General features: G+C 36.6%; 1 long non-coding RNA gene across 1 annotated transcript; it reads left to right on the top strand.

Annotated features, from left to right (window-relative positions):
• The first annotated feature begins 4104 nt into the window (after positions 1–4104).
• On the top strand, positions 4105–7638 carry LOC130570789 (uncharacterized). Its single transcript, XR_008964995.1, has 4 exons — positions 4105–4165; positions 6790–6831; positions 6926–7007; positions 7534–7638. It is a non-coding gene; the product is annotated as an uncharacterized LOC130570789 (long non-coding RNA).
• Positions 7639–7887: the final 249 nt, after the last annotated feature.

Raw genomic sequence — 7887 nt, 5'->3', positions numbered from 1 at the left:
GTATGTAACAATCTACTGTTATGTACACATGTTGTAATGTACACAAACAGTAGGCTATAATACATATACAGTATTTTACAGTAGTACCCTTGCATTCATTTACTGTACTACAGTGCACTGCATTGGTCACAGTCTGGTGAGGTATCACACTGTACAACAGTACAGCCGACTGTAAGAAGACATTCTGACCATATTGTATAAATAGTATATTATGTTACAGTTTATGGCACACACTGTTCCTGAATCTTCTACAGAGTGGAAAGGCGGAGGTTTCATGGTGGGCGAGGTCACATGTTCACTGAAGAGCAAGAGACGGCTATCGTGAATTTGGTTTTGGCCAATAATGCTATTAGAATTTGTGAAATATACGCAACCAAATCCAGATTTTTTTGTACTGTGTACAGTAATACTGTATTCACAACCAGCAAAAACATAAATAAACAGGAAATAAAAAGTTTGGTTTCAATCTTGCTTTTGTTTTTACGAGCTTTAGGTTTTGAATAACTGTGTATAAGATATATCCCAAAATATAACATTACGGTAAAAGTGTTTGCAACAGAAGACAAATGTTTGCTTTTGAAATGTGTTTGTGATATTTTGAATGTAGTGCTTCATTTTGCAAGAGGTTTTGCAATTCTTGGATTTGTGTGTAAAGTTTTGAAAAAAAGAGGCAACGTTTTGAAAATGTGTGTAAGCAGTTGAAAAAAAACTGTAAATGAATTTTGAATGTGAAATTAACTGCTGTGCCAAAATGAAAGTTTGTTAGGAGACCTGTGTGAAGAGTTTTGCAAAAGTCACCAAAGTATGGAGAAATGTGTCCTAGCAATTGTAAAAACTGTGATCAAGCTCAAATATGTTTTGAGTGATTGAACTAAAACCAAAAAGCATTACTTTGTGCCCCGCTCTTCCCTATCTAAAATGAATCCACACAGAGTAATTGTGATACAGAAAAGAAAAAGACAAGATTATTTTATAGCACAATAGAAAAAAATATGTGTTTACAGCTGACTGAATTATTTTTAAAAAAGGACTTTCATATTGTTTGTTCTATAGCTCGAACTGAAACATGACAAGTAATGCAATTTTTGTGTTGTCATTTATTGTTAGCATTTTGACAGTCTATGTGTTATGATTGGTTCCTGTTGGATAGAAAACTACCCTGTTGAAAAAACCAGCACATGCTGGTTTGGTATGTTTTGATGCTGGTTTAAGCTGGTCATGTGCTGGTCCATAGCTGGTTTAAGCTGGTCAAACCAGCATCAAAACATACCAAACCCAGCATATGCTGTTTTTTTTCAACAGGGTAATGCTAATGTTTTGACCGAAATGACTCGATTTTGAATCAGGTTTGCTGAGTTTTGACAGAGCTAACATATGTTAAAAAAGGCATTCAGGATTTTGAAAAGTAGAGTTTGTATTTATTTAACAAAATGGGGTTTTGACAAGAAAATTAACCATTTGGCTAATTGTGTGATGTAGGTGTGTTAAGAGTTTAGAAAAAGTACTTTAAGTATTGGTAAACGCTTGTTAGCAATTTAAAATAACTGTAAATAAATAACGAAATCAAAACTATTTATGCGCCACTAAAAATAAATAAAATTAAACTGAAATAGAAAAAAGCTAAATAAAAATAAAAACTAGTAATTGTAAATGCTACTATAATAAATAAACATACAGTATATATATATATACATTTACAGTAACTATAATAACCCTGGTCAGGACTTGACTGGAGTCATATTTTTCTGTGGTCAAAAAAACGGATTTAATGTTGTTCATCTTAATCTACTGCTACTTGTTAACATGACTTTGTAAACTTGTTTAGCTCTTTGACAAAATGGTAACTGCTCTCTCATTCAAAAGGTGCAAATGTAAAGTCATCTTTCAGAGAGGTGATTTCAAACTATTTTCTTTGCATGTTTAAAGAGAGATGACGGAGAAAAGCCACACGGCGGCTCTGTTTAGATGTCCGCAGGTCAGGCATGAAAGAACAGTTCTTCTTGTTCTGTTTGGGTTGGTTGGGTTCCCCTCACACCACTGGCTCACAATGACCTCGTTTAACTCAACATCAGCAAACTTTCTTTAGTACAACATGACATCACGCTGGTAAAACCACTGCACAGTCAGGTCTGTGCAACCAGTCATTATACTGCGAGCTACACACATCCACGCACGCACGCACACACACACACGCACACGTGCACACACAACAAAGAGTTACGTAAAGAGTGTTTTGTGTTAATCACAGATTTTTTGCTACACTGTTTTCATCACTGAATGTGTGGAATGTTTCCAAGAATTCAGCCCATATGAATAATTTGATACAAACTGAACTGTACAAATTCCAATAGCTTTCCACTCATATTAAATGTTTTCCAGGACATTTTTATGACTTTCCACGCCGTAAAATGACATTGAAAAGCTTCTTGGCTCTTTTCATTAAAAGTCACACACATCCCAATACAGCTCCTTATTGCAGCAGTTTCTTTCTTTTTTCATTCATTCCTTAAATGTCACCCCACATCACCCGGACTGCCTGTATACACCACATTACCCATATCCCATTGCTGGACCGCCTTATTTCAACCCTGTTCATTCAGAGTCTTGTGAGTGTAACTATGTGATTCTGCGTGGTCTCGCTGGTTTTCATCTTGTGCCTGTTTTTGCAATGTCCGGTCCATCTGTTCCTTTGTTCTTTGCCCTGTGTCTGACCCCTCGCCGGCTCTGGATTTGCTCTAATAAACACTGCATTTGGATTCTCAACCTGTGTCTCTCCGTGCAGTTTGTTACAGTAATGTCATGTTTACTGTATAATTGAGTTCATTCATTCAGTGAAGCATCACTGTTATAATCTTATTCATGTAGTGTAGCTCAACTAAACTCCGATCTATCATGGTGCGTTGTGGGGAATATCAGCCGTTTGGCCAAATACCTGTATCTGTTACAACTCCAACATGTTTTGTTTTGGCATTAGTGACCAGGGTTATTATTTCCTTTTACAGTTTTTCAAATTGCTTACACACCATTTTTTAAACTATAGCCCTATTCGCACGGGATTAGTATGACCTGGGGACCTCTAGTCATTTGTAATAATTGCAGAGGTTGTCTGTGATCTTAATCCCGTGCGAATCGGCCATGTCTGTAATTTGTCGGGCTCATATATCATTTTTCAAGGTTTTATCCACCGGTTGCGAATAATTTAGGCTGTGTTGAAATGTTTTGATATCATTTCGGGTGCTGGGTCGTATCCATACTAGGGATGTACGAGACTAATCGACTAGTCGTTTAAACGGTAAGGTCCTACTAGTCGACATTGAAAACAACAGTCGATTACTCGAAAAAATTACACAAAATGTTATAATTTAAATGACTTTCATTTTAATGTTTCTTTTAAAAAACGTTTAAATCACTTACTAAAGCAATATATTTTATTCAAATAATTATTAATAGTCTTTAAAATTGTATGAGGGACTAAATGTTTTAATTTTAGGTCAGATCTAGCATGCGTTTCCATTGTGCCAATTGCAGCGCGCTCAGAAATGACCACTTGAAAGATGAGTTGTGCAGGTGTTTTGAAGGAGGAAAACTGGTAGGTTTTACGCAAACTATGTCACATCAAAGTGGCAAAACAATAATTTCACTGAGCCATGCGTAACCATACTGTATCATGTTCTTTTTGGCGCAGTGCGGAAAATGCAGACGGAAGCGCGGAATGCAGGCATAAAAAGAAAAGGTAGATAAGGATCTAAAGCTACATACAGTTATGTTAACAATTACTTAATAATAATTATCAATATGTTCATTTTTAAAATGCACGAAAGACAGATTTACGTTATTTGATGGCAGAATGAGCTGTAAATGCGCACTCAAAAAAACGATTCAAGCCCGTCTTTCATAAGAAACATTAAAATTATGTTGACTTTATTTAAAAAAAATTTTTTTATAGCAATACATGAAAATATTTCTTTATTCTGACATAAAATTAATAAATAGTGTCATCTATTAGATTCATTCTAGTATGACCAACTCAAATTAATTTGGTTTTGGAGGCTCTGTTTGCGCATGAGCAAAATAAACTCAAGGAACGAACTTGAATGTGTGGCCGCCATTTCTGCTGTGGGATGAGGAGTTACGACCGATTCTCTTGCTGTTTAATTCGTTATTGGTAAGTATACGATTTTTTGACTACTAAATACTGTCTATGTCGTAATTTTGAGTGAAATATACAATAGCGTTGACAGATAAGTTAGGTGAATTGTTCTCCTCAGTCTCTCTGCCGCTGCTTGCTTCATGCACATTGTGGCATTCCCGTATGGAGTCAAAGTAGGGTCACATATATTTGCAAACAAAAAAAACTTTTGCAAACAAAAATAAAGTTTTGCAAACAAAAAGAAAGTACTGAGAGATAAAATGTTTTTTTTCCAAAGAAAACCTTTAGCAGCAATGATTTTGCAACACATCTTTTCCTTTGCAGTACCTACTAATTCATTTGCACCGCCACTTTAATTCTGCGTTTCTGTCACGAACGAGGGGAGACAGAACCCAAGCACAGGCAGGTGAAGGGGTTAACACAAATGACTTTAATAATAACAAACAAAAACCCACAATGGGGAAAAACAGAGCAAATCAAAACTAGGAAACAAACTAAAATCATTCCCGAACGGGGAAGAATGTACACACAAAGAATAGTCCAAATAATAAATCCAAACACAAAATAATAGTCCAGGGAAACACGTAATCCACGATGAATAAAGAACAAGGACATGGAACAAGGAGAACGCATACAATAACATACACAATGAACCGACAAGGACTGGGAATAAAGACAGGACTTATAAAGGGGAAAACTAACGAAGGATAATAGGACAGGGATGGTGACGAATACAGTGTATGTAAATGATCAAACAGAATGATCGTGTGAGTTGAGCCTTGAATGTTTCATTGCATTTCTTCCAGAGCACAACACCTGTAGCCAAAACAAAGGAAAAACAACAGAATTATTAACTCCTTACATGAGCGTTAAAATGTTTACACAAATCATGGAACCTTTCTAACCATAAAGATACTTGCTGTAAAACCTAAGCTATGTAAAGTGTCTTGTGTCTGAACAGAGGCATCTGCATATTAATATAAACATGCACAACAATGCCAAGGATGTGCATTGAGTACAGAGAATCAGCAAGTTAAAGCAAGTCATATTTTATAAGTCTAGTGAGTGAAGTTATACGACCCATTTACCATGGTTTTACTACAGTAGCCAGTTTAACCATGGTATACTGTATGTACTACAACTATGCTATTACAACAGGTAAATATATATAGCATTTTATTCAGTGAAAGTGTATAATAACCATTTCGTTTTTGGCAGATTGATTACCACTTGTGTTGTCTGTTAGCCTGTAGAATACATGTAGCAGTCATTCATACTGCTTAAAAAACCACCGCATTTATTGATCTCTAAGTTCTTTAACTTGAGCAAACGTGTTAATATACATTTTAATTAACAAACAGAAACAAAACACAGGTTTAATTGTAAAAACAATCACCTAGTAGACATACTTGAGATCTGCCTCCTGCTCTGCCATGACGATCGATCCGTTGCACTGTTGTCTACTGTGACTCACACTGATGACGTAACGAGGAAGGCATGCCCAGACCCGTTATACACGCCCCAATCCGTTGACTCCGCCCCCACGTCAAACCAGGGCCACAAAGCCAAACGCACAGTAAAGTGAAGCGCAAAGGAAAAACCGAGTCGCAAAAGCACTAGTGGCTGAAACGCAGAATTAAAGTGGCGGTGCAAATGAATTAGTCGGTACTGCAAAGGAAAAGATGTGTTGCAAAATCATTGCTGCTAAAAGGTTTTCTTTGGGAAAAAAAACATTTTATATCAGTACTTTTTTTTTGTTTGCAAAACTTTTGTTTGAAAAACTTTTTTTTGTTTGCAGATATATGGGACCCTACTTTGACTCCATATTTTCCCGCCCTTTTATAACCTCCTAAATTAAAAACGTCGCATAGGACCAAATCTAGCGTGTTTTTTGATAAACCTCATCTTACATCTAGTGGGAAATTGTCGTCAGTAGTACTGCCCCGCGAGTCCGAGGTCTCGCTTTCCCGCCGCACGGATCTCTTTCTCGGCGTCTACTCTGTGCGGTGAGCGGTAGGGAGAAGTACCACATTCAGTTCACCTTACGGTGGCGGACACGTGAATAATCGAGTACAAAACGGTGTTTTTAAAACATGTCACTGTTATCGATTGTTTGGATATATAAACATGAACATGGATCGTCTGTTAATAAGCACAGGCTCTTTAGAGGCTGTGAACTGTGTGAAAGAATAGCCTATAACGTTAGCCAAAATCCCCGCTTTTTAAGATGTGTTTAGTGATTTTGTCAGACGGTTTCTGACAACAGAAACGGAAACTATGAACATCTGTATTATGCAATAATCTGTATTAGATTACAGGCCGTTCAGATAGTAGAGGCGAAAGGGGTGGGTCTGAAATTGCAACAGTAAAACTACGTGATGACGCGTCATCCAGCGCCACAGTTCCACAAAATCCTAGCGGAAGCACTGGAATACGTCAGTTGGTAAAATATCTGTGAAACACTATGTATGCATAGGAATGTACACTAGTGCCTGAGTTTGTGTCCAGAAAAGTGCCTCAGTTGTAATACAAAGGGCAAATTTCATTGAAAAAGACTGAAATTTTACAGAATTGCATGATGAACCAGATCTAAAAGTTGTATTTATTGTTCCCAAACTTAATATACATCTCTTTCACAGATTTAAGAAAATCACGAACTGAACATCAGCCTTCTAGTGATAGTAAGTCATATTTGCTCAAGCAATCTGATTTACTTATTTTAAATATCTAATTTTTAATATGAAATCTAAATAATACTTTTTATTCTTCTTTCAGGATTGTGAATGTGGCAGTGCAAAGAAAGCTCCTGGGCCTCATCAAATGTCACCATGTCCTAGGCTTGTCGAACGACTTGAGGGTGAGTAATTCATAACATCATTTTTCTTTAAATGAGTAGTTCACCTCGAAAATGAAAATTCTGTCATCATTTACTCACCTTCTTGACATTTTAAACCTGTATGATTTTTCTTCTTCTGCAGAACACAAAAGAAGCTATTTTGAAGAATGTTGGTAACAGAAAACCGTGGGTCCCCATTGACCTGTATTGGTTTTGTGTCCATGCAATAGAAGTGAATGGCGACAAACAGTTTTGATTCAGTTCCATTCTTCAAAATATATTATTTTGTGTTCTGCAGAAGACAGAAAGTCATACAGGTTTGAAATGGCAAGAAGGTGAGTAAATTATGACAGAATTTTCATTTTGAAGGTGAACTACTCCTTTAGTGGGGAAATCACATACACTTATCGTTTATGAAGTGGTGCTGCATAATGTTGAAACAAAACATAATATATTTTGAGCAATAAGTGGTGCTCTAATCGAAATTGGAGTTATTTGTTGTATGAAACTTAACCTTATGTCATGTAATGTTCTGTGTTTTGTCTAGGCCTCAGCCATTGAGGATGCAGAAAGTGGCATTGCAAGCACAGTCATGGGGATTTACACAATCTGAGGAGAAGGTTCTACAAAACCAGATGATGTAGGAATAGTGTTCGAGGGCATCAAGGTTTTGAGTAACCTAGACTGTGTGGTTTTTGCATTCATCATGCTGTACAGTCTAATTTATGCTCTTGACCAAAGCTTTCCTGACAACCTCAAGAACACATTTTTTAGGAGTTTATCCAAAAAATCATAATGAACTTGGATGGACATAAGATGACTACAAAGATTCGGCATCTTAAAATTAAGCTGTTTGCATGACATGCTCATTTTTTGGGACATTTGCATGAATTGAGGATTG

Source organism: Triplophysa rosa, linkage group LG19 (assembly GCF_024868665.1).
Source record: "Triplophysa rosa linkage group LG19, Trosa_1v2, whole genome shotgun sequence".
In the NCBI taxonomy this organism is placed as follows: Eukaryota; Metazoa; Chordata; class Actinopteri; order Cypriniformes; family Nemacheilidae; genus Triplophysa; species Triplophysa rosa.
This window is presented reverse-complemented; position numbering and strand designations above follow the sequence as displayed.